Genomic DNA, 20,207 nt, shown 5'->3' with positions numbered 1-20,207 from the left:
ACGAAGGAGAGGAAGACCTAAGGCCAGGTGGAGAGATTGCATTAGAGAAGATATGAGGGAGAAGGGAGTAAGGGGGGAAATGACACAGGACAGAAGTAGATGGAAGAGACTCATTAAAAACGGCGACCCCGAATAGGGATAGAGAAGAAGATGAGACCATTCAGACTTTGACCTAGTACGCTTCCCTCAGAAAACGTCAAAGGAAACGGAAACGCGTTCGTTAACACGCACAGGAAACCGAAAACAGTTGCAGCTATTTTTTACGGTGTTTAAAATTACAATTGTGATAATTTAATATTTATATAGCCAACGGTCACTTTTAAGTAGCTGCTGGTTAGACCGACGTTAACATGTAAGGTATTTCGTTTTTTTATTCGTTCAAAGTCGGTTGAAATGAGGTCTAAAATTAATTATCGCGTACCTAGTCAATACCACCACTACGCACACGAACTTCACCATAGAGGAACTACCTCTACCAAACGCTCTCTCTCTCTCTCTCTCTCTCTCTCTCTCTCTCTCTCAACAATTTGGAGTGGAATTTATATTTGAGGCTTATAGCTATTGCAAATAAATTCTCTCTCTCTCTCTCTCATACACTTTGGAGGGGAATTTATATATAAGACCCCTGATGAATGGGGTAAAACATTAATTTAAACTAGAAAAAAAAACCCCGAGCAATGTTTGCCACTGCAAGTCAATCATTCCTTCTCTCTCTCTCTCTCTCTCTCTCTCTCTCTCTCTCCATTTTAATCAGATAAGTGCCAGGATGTATGTATACATCTATATATCGTGTTATTTAAAATGATGAATTAAAAGTCAGAATTATTACTATTAATCACAGTAAAGAAAAATATTTTCAATGATAGTACACTACTTTACGCAAGACAAGGAAAATTGTTTTTGAGTTCTTCAAAGTTCTTCCGAACAGTGCCGGGCTGGTCAGCAAGTATATATATGCAATAGATCTATATTATTTATATTACATACATACATACACACACACACACACACACACACAGATATATATATATATATAATATATATATATATATATATATATATATATATATATATATATATATATATATATATATATAATATAATATGGATATTGGCAGCTCTCATGTGATGCTAAAACACAAACTACTACAGGGAAACTATACTCTGTTTTTTTTTCATCTGTCCATCCGCCTGTGGTGTTTTTGTATGGTAACACTGCGTCCCGGGCTTTAGATAGTTACATTCAGCTTACATTCAACGATTATAATAATATCCTATTTCGAATATTAACGGTGTAATTCGCTACCTACAGTAAATTAATTTAAAACAAAACCTTTTCAGTTACAAATGTACACCAGATATCCTTTTATTTACCTAAAACTTACAATTAGCGTAACTATCTAAAGCCCGGGACGCAGTGTTACAATACAAAAACACCACAGGCGGATGGACAATGAAAAAAAACAGAGTATAGTCAAGATTAATATCCTTTTTCGTTTTTACACAAATACATATATTTACACTGATAAGTAAAACCTGGAAGCTGCCGCAAATGATGAACCTCGGCCCATCATATCTTGATCCGGGCGATGCCAAGCATCATCTTGGACGGTGCGCTATAAAATCTTTGACTGTCACCTTCGAACGACTTCGCGCCGTGATAGAAAATGGCATCATTTCCAGAGCTGACGACGACGTACTATTTTACACGGGCCCCGTAACTATAAAAATTCTCCGTTACTGTCATGACGTTTTAAACTGTGATCCTAAAAACCGTCTCTTCTTTTTCATCGGCCACTAGCGGGTCGTTTCGAGGGCCGTATTCTGAGATACTGGGATGTCGGCATTTTAATTACCTGTTCGCGTCCAGTTGTTTCTATGACGGTGTGATGCTAAGCAGTGCAGGTGCTCGTAGACAGCTTCTAAGAGCGCTCGCTGTTGTCGTTCAGGTGTTGAAAATTGACTGCTGTTCAACGAGGCTTGTTTTTACTTTCAGCTGTTCTCAAGGTGCGTCCACACGGTCGAACAATGTCCGACAGACAAACATTTTTACCATATCATAGGCGAAGCAGGATGACTTCATAAGCGTTGAAACGATGGACGCAGATCTGGCAACAAACAGTGGTACCAGATGAGGTTGTATAACACTGTTTTTACTCTGCTCACAAAGCAAAGACCGGCAGACAGTTGTTAACTGGTAACAATTTTTGTCCGTCGGACATTGTTCGATCGTGTGGACGCACCTTTATAATGTAGTTTTCAGTTCACTTGTTATGACTAGATATTTCAGGGAGAGCTTATACCAGTTGTCATGGCATCAGTTCAAGTGCTGTTTGTAACTATGATGAGGTTCATTATTTGCATTAAAGTTTCAACTATTCTCAAGAGACGTTTTGCGTAAAGACTTGGTAGTCCGACTTCTCCCAGTTAGCTGCTGTCATGTGACGGTGCTACTAAACATTACACTACTTTGGCTTGTTATCTACGCGTCACCTACTCCGAGGAGCTAGTACTAAACATGGCGGAAGCTCCTTGGGACACCGTGTTTTTAGTACAAGGCCCTGGGCGATCAAAGTATTATATATACCCATTTCTGTATTGTGTGGTCGACAAATTATTTTAATAACGATATCTTCGTGCGGCCGTCTACTCTACATTTGTTATTCGGTGTTTAGTACTAGCACGTCGCAGTAGGTGACGCGTAGGTATAGTAGCACCCATCCGACTGTCTTGTACCGCTTTTTTGTAGATGTGGCCCTTCAATACTGAGGGAAATTCCTCTTACGTCAGTGGCCTTCAAGCATAGCCTAGTTATACTACAAAACTCAACGTGTATCCATACATTTAATTTTTCTCTGTGTAACATAAATTGTCTACGGCAAACAGACCCTACTTTAACTTATATTCTTATTACTACATTGCTTAACAAAGTAATTTGCTTGGTTTAAATGAAGTACAATTCCAATACTACGTGAATACTGACCGTCATTCTTTTACTGGATTTGTATAATAATAATAATAATAATAATAATAATAATAATAATAATAATAATAATAATAATAATAATAATAATAATCCATTGGTACTGGATCAGTAATATTGATGATGATTGTAATGGTGTCGTCTGTCCTTTGAAAATTACGTGACGCATTCCTAATGTGGCATAAATCCTCGATCATTACTGCAATTTGCAACGCAGTGCACATCCTCTCCTTAATCAGCTGGGGGGGATGGGGGGGGTGGGAGGTCCCTGCCATCCCAAGCATGAGAGGTTCTGTTTTTGGGCGATTGCGTCATCGGTAGTTAAGAGCTGGTCTTATATCCTCGCTTATCTGGTTTTACTTTAATCTGGAACTTTTGGGTGTTGCGTCGCTGATAGATTTCAGTTATCACCTTTTGACTTCATCACTTTGTTATCTCTTTACTAATTTACATATGTTTCTGTTTTTATGTGTGCATCGTCATCAGCAGTTACTAATAATTCCTAGCTGATAACACATGTGACTTTTGCTTCGTTAATTTGATTCGGGAACTTTGTGGTCATTACGGAAATGTCTGATTAACATTACAGGAATTTTCAGTTTTCTGTAAAGAAAACTATTGAGATGGCTATTTGCGTGTCCGTCAGCACTTTTACTGTCCCCCCTCAGATCTTAAAAACTACTGAGGCTAGAGGGCTGCAAATTGGTATGTTGATCAGCCACCCTCCAGTCATCAACCATACCAAATTGCAGCCATCTTGCTCAGTTGTTATTTTATTTAAAGTTAAAGTTAGCCATGATCTTCTGTCTAACACTGCTATAGGTACCAACAAGACAGGTCACCACCAGACCGTGTCTGAAAGTTTCATGGGCCTTGGCTGAGTTTCATGGGCTGTGGCTGAGAGTTTCATACAGCATTACTCGCTGTACATAAAACTCGATCGCGCCGAAGTTTTGTTTTGGATGCGATTTTTGTTTTGTTAGTTTGTCTTATTATCTGGCAGGCTGTTTGATTTGGGGCTTCACGCAAAAATTTGTGTTTTATTTTTGTAAGAAAATTACATAAAAGGTCGCCTCATGTATAGCGGTTATGATGAGAATTTTGAAGGCATGATATGTAACTTTTGTAGATGTGGTCCCTTATGTGGGATGGATTGTTCAGGCTAGTGGTCTACGGTGCTTTTATCGTATTTTTTATTTTTTCTCTTTTTACTGTATTTTTTTCTTTTTCACTTAAGGGTTTTTTTCTTACTGGAAAGCATTTTCAGCAGTGCTATTTTGCGGCTTGCTCCTCGTGAATGTTGGCAAACTGATTTTGTTTATTGATTGATTAGTTTATCCAGGTGGCGTCCAATATCCGTGTATAAAAGACTTCTGCTCATCTCGCTGTCAGAGTGGAGAGGTGGCTTGACTTTCGCTGACACGAAAGCGTTGGCGAACGATTCAGTTTGTTCATAGTTGGTAACTCATTCGTTTGAATAGAATGACACTCCTACCCCACAATAGAAAATGTGACTTGTAATAAACCCTAGTTCTCGGGGGCGAGGGACGTGAGTTAGTGGGAGACCTGGAGTCGTGTAACATCAAGACAAAAAAGTGTATTGAAAATTTTGAAGTTGGATTTTGAAGCACATTCAAAAAAGGACAGGAACACTGCTGTAATTTTGATTTGTGACCATGTTGTTGGGATTTGGCTAGCCCACAAAGCAGGAATAAAAGATGAAAACGATGTATAAGACGGTTTCATAAAATCAGGGATGATAAAAAACAGATATAACCCGATGAAATCTTATATGGGTAACTACAGAAGTATATTTATATTGAAATACCAAGATTATTTATTTGTAAAATGTATAAGCTGAAATTTTTGTTACATTCTGGTAAATTTAAGTCAACTTTAAAACTGTAAAATATTGTATATTTTCTCTAATGAAAGAAAAAAGTAGTCAATAGAGTGAGTGGGTGTAAAGTGAGCAGGGTAAAGTACTAGGGACTCATTCTATAGTCAAACTAGTGAGGTGAACGACGAACAGGAAACGATACCAATTTAAATGATAGAAGCTGTTGTAACAAAAGCATTAATACAAAGCAGGATTTAGTAACAGCGACACCGTTATTCGAAGCATTATCATAAAGTCTCAAATGTTGCATTGCCAAGCTAAGTAATTTACTTGATTTTAATTAATTATAATGATAATAATAACAAGAACTAACCAATCGCTAACAATAATACACTAACAAACTACTAATGTTAGTAGTAACAAATTATGAACAAAATTATGAAATGATTATAGAAAAGAACGCCATCATCTGAAATAGTTCCGTAGTTGTAACAACGGAACACTTATTAATAAATAGAACCAGGAAGCAGCTGCTAGGTGTTCTGAACACAATTTAAGCCTGAGTAGGGCCCTTAGCAAGAAGTGATAGTCTCTGAGGTGTAGTCGTTATTTTTAGTAGTAGTAGTAGTAGTAGTAGTAGTAGTAGCAGTTGTTGTTGTTGTTGTAGATGGGAGTACTGAAGACGCCGCCGGCTAAGAGAAAGAGCTCTCATCAGGAGAGAGATTATCCGAAGTGGCGCGGAAGACTCTCATCCTAGGCACCAGCATCATTTCCCGGATCCTACTTTAACGAGGTTGCAGGTAATTACGGTTCCCTCGTACCTCTCATCCCTGCCCAGCCCCCTTCCCCCTGTTTCCCGTAAGGTAGGCCGTCCTCTCGCCGTACTGGTGCCCGTACCCCATTCCCTGCCCCATTGTTGCCAGGAGATGGTCGTTTCACTCCATGAGTGAAGATGCTCTAATCACACATACCCAGTTTCCCCTCTTTTGCCTGTGCGCTTGGCACTTCGTCACCTTCCTTTGCCTCTCCTTTGCCCTTGGTGCTCTCCTTTGCCCCAGTGACGCCAGATAACTTACCATTAAGTCACCTCCTTTGTCTCTCTCCTTTGCCCCAGTGACGCCAGATAACTTACCATTAAGTCACCTCCTTCGTTTCACAGCCCTTCTCCCTTGTTCCTTATTGCCAGGAGTTGCTCTTCCACGGCATGAAGAACTAATTCACGAATCACGCAATTTCCTGTATGGTGAATTGCTTAACCCCCCTTCCACAACGGCTCTCTCTTTTTCCCCCTCCATCCCTTCCCTCGCCCTCCCTTCCCTCTATCCCTCCCTTCTCACCTCCCTTTCTCCCTTTCCCTATCCCCCTCCCTCCCCTCCCTTTCCCTTCTCCCTCCCTCCCTTTCTCTCCCTCCCTCCCTTTCTCTCCCTCCTCCACCATTCGGAGAGAAAATAACCGTAGGTCTCCGGCATACCTGTTACAATACAGCGTAAGTTAGGACCATCTGGCGTCATGACATGGAGCATGTTTAAAGTTTTGAATATTCAAGGCAACTGATATAAATAAAAAATAAAAGAAAATGGGAAAAGATGGAGGTGACCCTAAACTGTATCTCGATGATAAACTGTATCCCCTTGTATCGCTAACACAAAGCTTCGTTCCAGACGAGGAAAATGAGATACAGCTCCCTTCCAATACCCTTCTTAAAGAAGGTCCACAAAAGGCTTTAGTGGCTCAGGCGTCCTTGTACAAAGGAACTCTCCAATTTCTGTTAAGAAATGAAGATAACGGCCCAAGGACTTCGTTCGCTTCCTTTGTGGGGAAAGCTCAACGATGCCACGAAAGGAAATAGATAAGTCATTACAAAGTAGCAGCAGCGCTTTTGTCCCAGATTCACAGTCTGGCGGCATATTCCAGTAATTGCCCTTCCCGTCCAGCCGTCCAGCCTTTTCAAGTATGTCTGTCCTGGGTCATCCTTTGGGAAATACGTGATGGGTGTTGTTAGGTCAAGGTCATTTACTCTTACGTACATGGTATTTCTCAGACATTATTATTATTATTATTATTATTATTATTATTATTATTATTATTATTATTATTATTATTATTATTATTATTATTATTATTTTTGTATGCTGGAAGTAAACCTCTTTTAAACATGTTTTATTAAAAGTGATTGCTGCCTCAGCTGCATTAATTTTATACAAGGTCTTCTCTATTTTTCTAATTATTGCTTTCTCATTGTTGCTTAAACTGGTGAGCAACCTTCGGTGCGTTGCTCACCATTTTAAGTAACAATGGGAAAGCAATAATTAGAAAAATAGAGAAGAACCTGTATAAAATTAATGCAGCTGAGCCAGAGGTTTCAGAACCTTCAAGCCTTGCGTTTCTCAGCAAGTCTTTTAAATGTGATGCTGCTAACTTCATGCCCTCGTCCACCAGGTTGTGACCCATCTCAGTCGACTAACTGCAGAATACACACTCACAGGGATTCAACAGAACTTGCGTAAAACGTTCCAGTCCCCGGAATTGGAGTAAGGACCTCTAAGTAACGAGGCCAGGTCCTAACCACAACTTATTAATATTATTAATTAATAAAGTCAAACTCTGTCTTGCTCAGCATATTTTCCGGCAAGTAATTATGATACTGATACTAACCTGAATTAATTTGAATGGAACCAGATTTTCCCATATTCCAATATTGGAATTCCGGTAAGATAAAGGGTAACTTTAGTAATGAAGGAATCTTGGGGTACCACAAAGGTATCACGTAGTTACATTCTCTCTCTCTCTCTCTCTCTCTCTCTCTCTCTCATATACAGTTACTTACGCGCTCTCTTTGTCTCGCCCTCTCACATAGTTACAAAGGTAATGATGTTTTCCGTCCAATTTCTCTCTCTTTCTCCGTCTCTTTATGGCTGAAGGTATCTGTCCTCAAATCCACTTTGGTCAACTTCTGATAAATGTCAAAGACGTCTTTGCCTTTCTTCTTTAAAGGTTCCTTTGGTTAAAAGGAGAGCAAACAACTTTTCCTTCTCGAGGGAGGAAACAAAGTGAAGAAAGTATTAAGATGAAAAGGGTGATTTTCAAGAGGGTTCTGTCGAATGACGTGTGATTCCAAGGAATGGCAATTCCAAGCAAGGGGAATCTCAAGAAATGGTCGTTGCACGGAAGGATGATTCTCAAATAGTTGCTTTGGTTCCAGAGTCGTGATCTCAAAGATCCGCGAATTTAGACAGGAGGATTCAAGAACGGGAGGAGAGTTGACCTTAAGGGGTGATGATACCAAGTACAGATGATTCCTGGAAGATGTGGTTCCAAGGAAGATTATTCCAAAATTAGATGATTCGAGGCTCTAAGGAATGATGATTCCAAAATTAGATGATTCGAAGATGTGGTTCCAAGAAATGATCATTCCAAAATTAGATGATACGAAGATGGGGCTCCAAGGAGTGATGATTCCAAAAATAGATGATTCGTAGGATGTGTGATTCCAAGGAAGATTCTGAAGAAGAGACGATTCATAAGGAGGTTTAAAACCTTTTCTTGTAGACACCCGATTTTTTCAAAAGCTGTGCCTTTTGATATAACTACTTATGCAGGAAGAACTCTGTATAAGCCGTTTTCGAATTGCTGCTTAATACTAAAGTATGTTGTTATTGCATAACAAGGAGCGGAAGTATTAAGTATAGGAGTCATTGCACAGTAGCTTTGGTACTCAACGTTGGGGCAAGATGACCTGTACGTAAACCCCGGACGAAGAGGTGTGGTATACTTAGGCAAGCTTTGTTGAATCCCATTGTTTTATCTGTTGGCCGTACTAAAAGATAAACCTGATCGATAGTCCACTGTGGTGGATTGCAACCAGGATGGAGTAGGACATAATATTAGCAACCTCTTCCCTAAATACTTGATTTAATGGTAGGAAGCAGGTTGTGGTTTTCATCGTGTATGGTGAACAGCGTAGCGTTGTTTATTCATATACGTGCATAGTGTAAACACATTATTAAACATGTCTGTTCATCAGCAATAAAAGAAAATACGGTAGTTTTTGTGGCTCTGTGGAAATGCTAAAAGCTTTTGTGCTGAAACTGGAAATGGAAAATTAGCGTTACACTGAACCGTGTGTTGTGTGCAGATGCAATTTCGGGCCATTTCATCGCATCGTGTGGCCATGTCGCTCAATTCACACAGCGCATCGTACAAATAACGACCTCCTCCCCCGGGTGAATGATTGCCTCGGATCGCCGCGTAGGGCCACGCCGTAGGCCCTTCTTCAGATCAAGGATGCTGAGGTAGATGAAGGGGAGGGGCGGGGGATAAGGTTGTGGGGGTGGCCGCTTATTTGTAGGAGAGCATCGTAAAACGGATGTTTATGACCTCCTATCTCATTCTCTTTAGGCTCGTAGTAGGCCTAGGGCGGTTCATTGTCTGCCCTCCTGTGTGGTGCGGTTTTTTCCGCCTTTTCTTTTACGGTTGGTTCATGTGATGTGACGAATTTGTCACAAACAACATTGATGCTGAATGACCTCTTAGATCCCAACGCTTGGCCTTTGGGCTAAATTTCATATTCCAATTCCAATTCTGGTTTTGATTGCAGTGCCTGTCGAAGATAGAAAACGACTTAGTTCATAAACGTTTTTACTTTATGTACGTCAAAGTTCCTCGCTGGACGACTGGTTTTCGCGCTCGGCTGCCAATCTGGTGGTCCAAAGGTCGAATCCCGGCTCGGCCATCGCGGAATCAGAGGAATTTATTTCTGGTGATAGAAATTAATTTCTCGTTATAGTGTGGTTCGGATCCCACAATAAGCTGTAGGTCTTGATGCTAGGTGACCAATTAGTAAAAATATCTAATCATTCGGGCCAGCCGTAGGAGAGCTGTTAATCAGCTCAGTGGTCTGGTAAAACTAAGATATAGGCTACTTATGTACGTCAAACTATAATATCCTGAAAGATAAAGCACCCGCTACTGTGAAACTTCTAATAGTAAGGTCTGGGGAGGTTGGGTAAAGAATCCATTTTTGAGCCTAATAATGAGATAGTTAGATTTGTAGGCTTTGGTCATTTCGCTCATTTTCTTGACTTAGACCAGACATTTTCATAGCCATTGCTCCTTGAAGAGTTGTCAGTTGGGGAAGCGCATCTTAAGGGCTTTACGATTATGGGATTTTTGTTTTCTTTTAAGGCAGTGTGTGGCATGTGTCCAAAGTTCCTTTGTCGACGTCTGTTGGTTATGCATTAATAATTGTTCTTTATATTCAGTTATTGAACTGTTAGCTTCATTTTTATTTTCCTGTCTTTTTGGATTCGGGAGAATAGTCTAAAAAAAGATTTAGGCAGCCATTCTCTCTCTCTCTCTCTCTCTCTCTCTCTCTCTCTCTCTCTCTCTCTCTCTCTCTCTCTCTCTTTTTCTTTATAGGGGTTATGGTTCGAATTGCTGACGGTAGGAGTTATAGATTGAACGAAGTGACTCTGTTCTATGAGTTAGGAGCCACACATCATTTGTCTGTAGCATTCCTTTTAGAGAGAGAGAGAGAGAGAGATAGAGAGAGAATCGAAGAAAACAAGAAAATATAAGTCCCATTTCTTTTATTTCACTGGTCATAATTTAGCTCTTTTCTTTTCCAGCGCTTTAGATAAATTCGAACATTTTTCCATAGAGAGAGAGAGAGAGAGAGAGAGAGAGAGAGAGAGAGGTGAGTGTGTGTGTGTGTGTCTTGTACACGCGCACACACACACACACACACACGCACAAACATTTGAAAAGGAGTGAAATTTTGATAAATATATCTTGAGTTTCCTGCAATAATTATATATTTTGTCTTTTATTTTATGCAGGTTTGATTCAATCACCGTACGGTTATCCTTTAAATAACCATTTTCTTTGATTGTTTAAGGATGCTGAAAGTTTATTTAGATCTCGTGATGAAGAAAATAGTCTTATTATAAAAGTTGAAGTAATCAATGTCAGTCTTGCGTTGAAGTCGAAACACCACATGATTATAATTTAAATTAGATACACAGTGGCCACATGGGGATAGCTTCCCCCCCCACGCGAACACACAACAAATCCCTCTCCCGTGTATCGAATATTCGCTATTTATAGACGGTCGTCTCCCTGTCTCGTCGTCGTTGGCGTTTTATTCGAGGGCCAAATCTGAGTCTGTGCTCTGACAGGCCCGAAGGAAATGAAAGAGTATCATGGCTTGTTTGCTGTCAAAACAATCTCTCTCTCTCTCTCTCTCTCTCTCTCTCTCTCTCTCTCTCTCTCTCCTTCTTTATTTTTAATACGTTATGCTGTCTTTATGTTTTCATCTCTTTTTGGTTCTCAGTTTTTCTATGTTAATATTAGTTAATTATCACCTTCCTCTCTGGCTCTCCTATTTTCTATTTCATTCCTCTCTCTCTCTCTCTCTCGTGATCCGTTGTCTTTACGTTGTCATCTCTTCTTGTTCATCAATCTTTATACGTTCATATTAGTTCGTTATCATCTTCTCGTATTTCTCTTCATTATTCCATTTCATATCTCTCTCTCTCTCTCTCTCTCCTCTCTCTCTCTCTCTCTCTCTCTCTCCTTATCATGTCACTCCAGCATCATCATTTCTCTCTTTCTCTGTCTCTCAATTACCTCCACACCGTGCGAGGAGCCTTTTAGTGGTGTCGGGAGGTATAGGGGGGAGGGAGCCCGTTGGCTTAGTCTCGGGGAGGGGGTCGTGTGATGCTAAGCCCCCGGGAGGGAAGGGGGTTGGGGGTGGGGGGGGGTGCGTGCGAAAGGCGCAGTGAAGGGATAAAAGCCATTGAGGCATCCCCTCGGTGGCATTGTTTTGCCAGTGTGTTGGAAGCGTTTACAAATGAGGAACAGACGACTTAACAAGGACGAGAGAGAGAGAGAGAGAGAGAGAGAGAGAGAGAGAGAGGTGGGTGATAAATGGGAAGGAAGATTGAGAAAAAAAAAAGAGGGAGAGGAGTGGATAAAAAAACGAGAATGAATGAATGATAGAGGAGGGAAGATATAAAGGGTAGAGGAATAAAGGAACCTGTGGGAATGATTGATAAAGGGCAGAAAGGTAAAAAAAAAAAAAGGTAGAGGAATGGTAAAAGAAACAAGTGAATGGTTAATGTGGAAAGATGGAATGAGACATGGATCCACCTAAATAATGAAGGAAAACCAGTATAGGTGGCTAATTGAGGGTTCAGAGAAACAAGAGGGTAGAATGGCGGCATGTGGAAAAGGGAGAGAACAGAGTGGAAGATGAAGGGAACAGGAAAATGGTGAAATAGAAGGAAGGATAAATGGGCAAGAGATCCGAAAGGAAGTAGTGACCCTGCGCTGATATAGTAGGTATCAGATACACTATGTATTAATCTAAAGAATAGATCCTGTCTAGGAATAAGGTTACCGAACTTATCACGGGCAAGACCCCATCGACCAGAATTATTTTGGCTCTGTATTTCTAACAGTTCCGGAGAAAAGGCACCTTATATATATATATATATATATATATATATATATATATATATATATATATATATATATATATATATATATATATATAGAGAGAGAGAGAGAGAGAGAGAGAGAGAGTGAGAGGAGATGAGAGAGAGAGAGAGAGAGAGAGAGACATTTTTATTACATTTTTATCACATCACCGTGATTCATAGACATGCATGAAGCTATAAATGTCATTTAATATCCAGTTCGCTCTGCCTCGGAATTAATACATTTTCATATGTTGACCGAAGGGGACTTTTTTAATTGATAATAATTTCTTCCTTTCGTGGATTCGAACCAGCGCACAGATGAGAAATCAGGACTTCAGTGACGTCCTTACCGACTGTTAACATATACGAAAATGTATTAATTCTGAGGTAGAGCGAATTGGATATTAAAGGACATTTGTAGCTTATTGCATATATGTGTGTATGTATACCTATATGTTCGCCTGTTTGTGTGTGCGCGCGCTATTGTTTGATATATGAATTTATGCAGTAATAGGAAAGTGAAGGAAACCCAGGGAAAGCCAAAGTATGTGTTTGTGTAAGTGTGTCTTTTTGTGTACGTGTGTGCGTGTGCACACATGTGTAATGGTAATATAAGACTTTCCTTATGAAGCTCAAGTGGAAACGGTTGGGAGCCTTTGTTGCTGATTATAATGCCCAAATCTTCGCTTCGTTTTTCTGTAGCGAATCTTTGGAGAAGTTTAAACGAATTCCTCCTCCCTCCCCCCCACCTCTCTCTCTCTCTCTCTCTCTCTCTCTCTCTCTCTCTCTCTCTCTCTCTCTCCCCCCTTAACTAACAAAACCACACTGCTTGTGAACTAATGCATGATGCTTTTAGATGCGTTTACACAAAATACTTCATCACCCCTTATCTGTCATTTTCAGCTGTACAGTTAAATGAAAACTAACTTTTCCTTGGGCATAAATTCTCGATATGAAGATGCCAAGAATTTGTTGCCCCGTTTTATCCAGGTGCCTCACTACGCCCTCCCTTGATCAGATGTTATTTATTTATGTAAGAGTTTAATGACCCGTATTTCCATATTCATTTATTTATTTACTTTAGTGAGTTTTGTGTGTGCGTTCTGTGACATTCCTCACCAGTTTTTTTTATGTCTTGTTTTCTTCAAATTATTCGTTTTCGTCCATTCTCATTTGTTCCGAATCCTTTCCAAACTGCCATTCTGTTTTATACCCGTTTTCCACTTTTGACAGTTCCATTTCTCTCTCTCTCTCTCTCTCTCTCTCTCTCTCTCTCTCTCTCTCTCTCTCTCTCTCTCTCTCTCTCTCTCTCTCTCTCTCTCATTCCGTATTTGGCTTTCTGGTACACAGTTTCTGGCAAATGGATGTGCCCCGTAATTTGTATAATGATGATGCTGATCGCAACTTTTGCATTTGAGGGTCGATGATGATATAAGCGATACTTCAAGTTCTCTATTGCGTCCGTTCCGCAAAAACTTTCTTTGCTGAAAACAAGAGAGAGAGAGAGAGAGAGAGAGAGAGAGAGAGAGAGAGAGAGAGAGAGAGAGAGAGCCACACGTATGATGGAAGCTTTCATTGAATTCATTAGGTTTGCCAAGTTACTTAGAACAATTTCTCCTAATATGAAAAAGTTCCCATTACTGGCGCCATGCACTTTTCATCATCCGTTTCATTAAATACCTGAACGGACACTTTAAGGGGAAAACATTTAATATATATATATATATATATATGATAATATATATATATATATATTATATATATATAAAAGGGTAGAAGCCAAAATAAAAATAAATAAATAAATAAATAAATATAAATAAAGAAATAAATAAAAATAAATATATAAATAAATAAATATAAAAAAATAAAAAAAAATAAATAGAAATAAACCATAAAGGAAAGTGAAATAATAGAGTAGCTGCAAGATCAGTTCAACTTTCGACTCGCTTTAATTATATATATTAATATATTTTATATATATATATATATTATATAAATATATATATAATATATATAATAGATATTATATATATATATTTATATATAGTAATATATATATATATATATAAAGAGCTGCACACAAATATACTATATAGTACCTGTAATTTTCTTGTCCCTTGTTAAGGCTGTGCCGGATTAATATGTCATTTGGTAGATTAGGAGGGAAGAGGATTTATTTTTTCCTCCACAATATATTGCGGATTACGGAAATTGGGTGTTCCCGGATTTTTCTGTTATTGTTGTTGCTTTTAGAGAAAGTATTCTCCTCTGACAAAGGCTTCGTTATGGAATTGCCGTGGTATTATGTTTGTTTTGGATGTTGATGTTTTATTCTTACCGAACATATTGATAGATGTATTTTCAGTCACTGGTTTTTAATGATAGTATATTTTTCACAGCATTACTCCTTACCTAAACTTGGGTAGTTAGATGTGTTATTAAATAATATATAGGTCTAATTTACATACGTATACATGTACAGGCACTCACACATGTTAATGGAAGGTGATGGACTTGACTATTTATACTACTTTATACCGACAAGCATAAGTTCTTATAAAATGACAATGATTTAAGTAAGGGTTTTAAACGACCCAGTTTGGCCTCATGTTCCTAAGCTAGGACCTACCTACCTTTATTTAAAACACATTCATAAGGTCCAGTGAGAGGGTCAGAAGTCCTGGACACGGACTGAACGACGGCAGCTCGAAACATGGAGGTCAGTGTCCATAGATTGTCGTTGTTACTCAAGCAGGTATAAACGCGTAAATACACATTGTGTCAAATGTATCTACACTTATATATATATATCCATAGATATTATAATATATATATATGAGTATATATTTGTATACATATACATCTATATACGTATGTAATATATATAGATAATATATATATACAGATATATATGTATATATATATCATATGTGTGTATATGTGTTTGTTTGTGTACTTCCGTAACATGACAGGATTTGCATTCAGGATGCTTTCCTTACAAAGGATGGTTTCCCGAAGGAATCTCCAGAGAGGAGGAGACCGTCTTTTGTAAGCCGGATGAAGCCTCCTCCTCCTCCTCGGCTTCCCTCCAGTAGAATTAAAACGAGGAGAGAATGCGGCTTTGGGGGTCATACGAGGTTATTGCAATGACTCCCAGCGCCGCAGTTAAGCCGAATGGATGATCTCCACCTGAATTTCCCTATCTATTGCGTTTCATGTTTGTGGTTGTCCAGCGGGGCTTAATTGCTGGCAGTTCCTGATGCTTGAGAGGCCCCGCGACCTCCATTTCCTCTTGCTTTCTTCTCTAATGCTCTTCGTACTTTCCGTGTTGAGAATACTGGAACTGTTTTATGGATTCATTGTTATTTTTTTTTCATTATTCCATAATAATGAGATCCGAGTGTAGCTTTCTTGTTTGTCCGTCCCTGTGGTTGCCGGGTTGGTGGGGGATCAGGTGGGTAGGGAAGACATGGCACATCCACCCTCCTGCAAACCTGTTTTTCCGCTCAGGGTGGGGTCGGGGTAGGTATGGGAGACATAACATATTCACCCTCCTTCAAACCTGTTTGTCCGCCATGGGTGGAGGTGGGTAGGGTAGGGGAAGGGAGACATGGCACCTCCAGCCTCCTGCAAACCTGTTTGTACGCCCCCGGTTGGGCAGGGTAGGTAGGGGATCAGGAGGGAAATGGGGGAGACATGAAGGTCAGCGCCAGGTCCCAGCGCAGCGTAGCGCGAGCCACCAAGCTGGTTGTTTATAATAAGGAAGTGCCTCTGTTGTCTTTATGTTGAGATAGTTTAATCCATCTTAAAATGCCTAAACGGAAAGTCATTAGATAACACTTTAGTTGAAAAACTAGATTAGTTTTTATTTTAAAAAGCTTGTTGCGACTTTATTGAGTGCTTAATTGTATTTGTTGAATAAAGTCCTCCTTTGAATACCTTTAACTATTATCTACGGCGAGTGTGTTTAATGGATATTTACGGGCATTTAATGGGTATTTTATGCAGAGTTTGTTTGTGTATTTGCGCAGTTGTGTGTTTATGGTCGCATTTGAGGTCATCCATAACTGGTAGAGGTTGGAAGTTTGCAACAATAGTTAGTTAGTTTAAACAACTAACTAACTAACTTCGAAGGCATAGATATTATATAATATATTATATATATATATATAGGATATATATATATATATATATATATATATATATATATATATATATATATATATACTATATAATATGTTATATAGTATTTCCAACAAAAAAACCGTTGCCTGTAACACCAGCTCTATGTATACGTGATTATATGTTTGAAAATCCATTCATGCTTGCTTGCTTGCCGTGCTCAGTGATTGTATGCACTGTACATCAAGGTATTCGTATCAGACCATGATATTCGGTTTGTACGCTCCTTGTACAAAGAACGCTCTCTTTTGGGGCGCTCTTCTGTTCTGACTTCTTTCCTGTGTCTCTCTTTTGGGACGCTCTTCTGTTCTGACTTCTTTCCTGTGTCTTACCTACTTCCTTCTGACTTTCTGCTTGTGTCTTACCTTCTTTCCTCTGACTTTCTTTCTGTTTCTTACCTACTTCCCCCTGACTTTCTTCCTGTGTCTTACCTACTTCCTTCTGACTTTCTGCTTGTGTCTTACCTTCTTCCCTCTGGCTTCCTTCCTGTTTCTTACCTACTTCCTTCTGACGTTCTTCCTGTGTCTTACCTTCTTCCCTTTGACTTCCTTCCTGTTTCTTACCTATTTCCTTCTGACTTTCTTCGTGTGTCTTCCCTCCTTCCTTCTCCCGGCGTCAATATTGTTCTCCTGGATATCCTGAAATCCCGAATTATTCAACGGACCGACGACTGGTCCGGACCGGACCGGGTGTTGCGCTACGGTCGGACGGTCTCGGACCATCTTTTATTATAAATCTTCTTCACGAACTGCGATTAAATTTCCCTCGCTTGGTGATTCCTCTCGCTTCATTGGACTCGGTCTGGGATTTTTTTTCTGCGGGCTAGGTGAGGGGTCGGACTTTTTTTTTTTTGCTGGCACGGGGAGATTTGCAAATGAAAGATTTATATGACTTTCGTAAGCAGGGTTCTTAGTTTCTAAATGATTATTGATTCGAATATGGTTTTATATATATATATATATATATATATATATATATATGTGTGTGTGTGTGTGTGTGTGTGTGTGTGTGTGTGTGTGTGTGTGTATATATATATATTATATATATTATATATATATATATATATATATTATATAAATAAGATATAAGATATAAAAATAACGGTATAAGCCACGAAGGAAAGTGAAACACTGGAGTAGCAGCTACTCCAGTGTTTCATTTTCCTTCGTGGCTTATTCCTTCATTTATGTATTTATCACGTTCCAAACTTTCGTGATTCAGTTATACATATATAGGGTATATGGGTATATCTTTTAATCTTTAGTGTCTTATCACTGCTTGAAGTTATTACTTAAAACGGGATGGTTATAAGTACGGAAATTGAGGGCATTATTTGGTTTTTGAGAATTTGTTTATGACTGTATTTTCAGTTTTATATCTTTATCTTGAATTTTATATTTTAAAAAGTTTTCCTTGTTAGAAGATCCTTCTTATTTCTTTCCGGTATCGATCATTAGCCTTGGTGTTGAAATACATAGTAGGCGAAGCGCCTCAGTGGCGTGATCGGTATGGTCTTTGCCTGCCACCTCGGTGGCTGCGAATTCGATTCTCGGGCATTCCACTGAGGGGTTAGAGATGTGTATTTCTGGTGATAGAAGTTCACTCTCAACGTGGTTCGGAAGTCACGTAATCCGTTGTCCCGTTGCTAAATAACCACTGGTTTCATACAACGTAAAAACCAAGGTCTGGTAAAAACACCGTACAAGCCTAGTAGGTGTTGGTTTACTTTTTCTTTAGTCTTTTTGAGGACTTAATGATTGTAATTTAAAAAAAAAAAACTTTTCTTCTTTTCTGCCTCTAAACTTTTTATTTCCGTTTCACGGGGGGTGTTAGAAGTGGTGGTTGGGGGGAGGGGGGGGGAGGGGGTGGGGGACCGGCGCCGGCCAGTATCCTGTGTAAGAAAGTTAGTGACGATATTTAATATGAATTTCAATCCTTCTGTCGTTGAAAAGTTAGTGTTTAAGTTAATTCCGACACTCTCTCTCTCTCTCTCTCTCTCTCTCTCTCTCTCTCTCTCTCTCTCTCTCTCAGGAAGTGTCATCATACGCCGTATCACTTTGTTGCACGTCAGCCACGTGACGATGAAGATGACAGTGTGATCACAGTGAATAGGATGACGCGAACCGTTTGACATATATCGCTAACACTTGCGCATTTTGTCAGGTTTCATCACTGGCTTAAGGCTATGGTTTTTTTTTATATAATTTTTTATATCCTCTTTACCTTTCTCCTTCTCACAGCTTGTATTTACGTATATAATAATATATATATATATAATATATATATATATATATTATATTATATAATATAATATAATATATATAAATAGATAATGTTATAGATATATATATTATACTTTATACGCATATGTATGTATGTATAGATATGCTATATATTCATATACATGTATGTATATATATGTATATTATATCAAATATATGTATATATATATATATATATATATATATATATATATATATGTAAGTATATATGTGATATATTGTGTGTGTTGTGTGTTTTTGTGTATGCGTCTACCACGATTTAGCTTTTAGAGTATGAATATAGTGTCTACTGATGTATTCTTGTTTCAGGGAGCCCACCCTCTGGCAGGGAAAACGGCTCGATGTTAAAAAAGAAATAAGCATAAATGGTTCTGTACTTGTACTAGTGATGGAATGCGATTCTCGGACAAGTGTTGTTGGGGAGGATTTCGTAAAGAGCACCTGTTATATTATCCACATCTGTGACTTGCTGCGTTTAGATTGGTCATGTCTCTCTCTCTCTCTCTCTCTCTCTCTCTCTCTCTCTCTCTCTCTCTCTCTCTCTATTCTTGAAAATCCGCTGTTCCTCTTGTGACATAAGTAATAAAAAAGGTAACTAGTGTTTTGTCGATTATATAGTCTAATAATAGAGAGAGAGAGAGAGAGAGAGAGAGAGAGAGCCCTGCCATAATTACAAATTTTATGCCCTTGCCAAATTAATTCTCACCGCAACACCGTGAAACCATTCATTTCTCTCTCTCTCTCTCTCTCTCTCTCTCTCTCTCTCTCTCTCTCTCTCTCTCGTTTTGAAGTACTTATGCACAAATGTTACTTACGACCGACTGTATATTAATGTTGAAATCTCTCTCTCTCTCTCTCTCTCTCTCTCTCTCTCTCTCTCTCTCTCTCTCTCTCTCTCTCTCTCTTTAATAGCTTCAGCGATTTTTTAATCTTGACAGTTCTAATGGTTTTGTTTCATTGTTCGGACTAAATGCTCGAGAGAAATATGTCATCTTCATCTCCCCATTAATACTATTTTAAATTAATTTAATTTTTTTCTTCAGATTGTCCTTCCTCACCTATTTCATTTATTATCCTTTTGTTCATTCTTTCTGTTTTCCTTCCTTTCGTTATTTGTGTTGTTGATGTTCTTGTTATTATTGTCATTGATAATAGATAAAATGGAATTTCAAGCAACGAAATAGTTATCCAGAAGTTAGTGAGGAGTTGCAAATCTTATGCTCAGTTTTTCAAGTTATATATATTATATATATAGTATATATATATATATATATATATAATATATTATATTATATTATTCTTGTCTTAACTCCAGTTAGTCTCTCTCTCCTCTTCCTCTCACTCTCTCTCTCTCTCTCTCTCTCTCTCTCTCTCTGTGGCTATTTGATGTAGTTGGTAGCACCGAAAAAACAGATGAGCCATTTTATTTTTATAATCTA

The sequence above is a fragment of the Macrobrachium nipponense genome, chromosome 43 (assembly GCF_015104395.2).
Source record: "Macrobrachium nipponense isolate FS-2020 chromosome 43, ASM1510439v2, whole genome shotgun sequence".
In the NCBI taxonomy this organism is placed as follows: domain Eukaryota; kingdom Metazoa; phylum Arthropoda; class Malacostraca; order Decapoda; family Palaemonidae; genus Macrobrachium; species Macrobrachium nipponense.
This window is presented reverse-complemented; position numbering follows the sequence as displayed.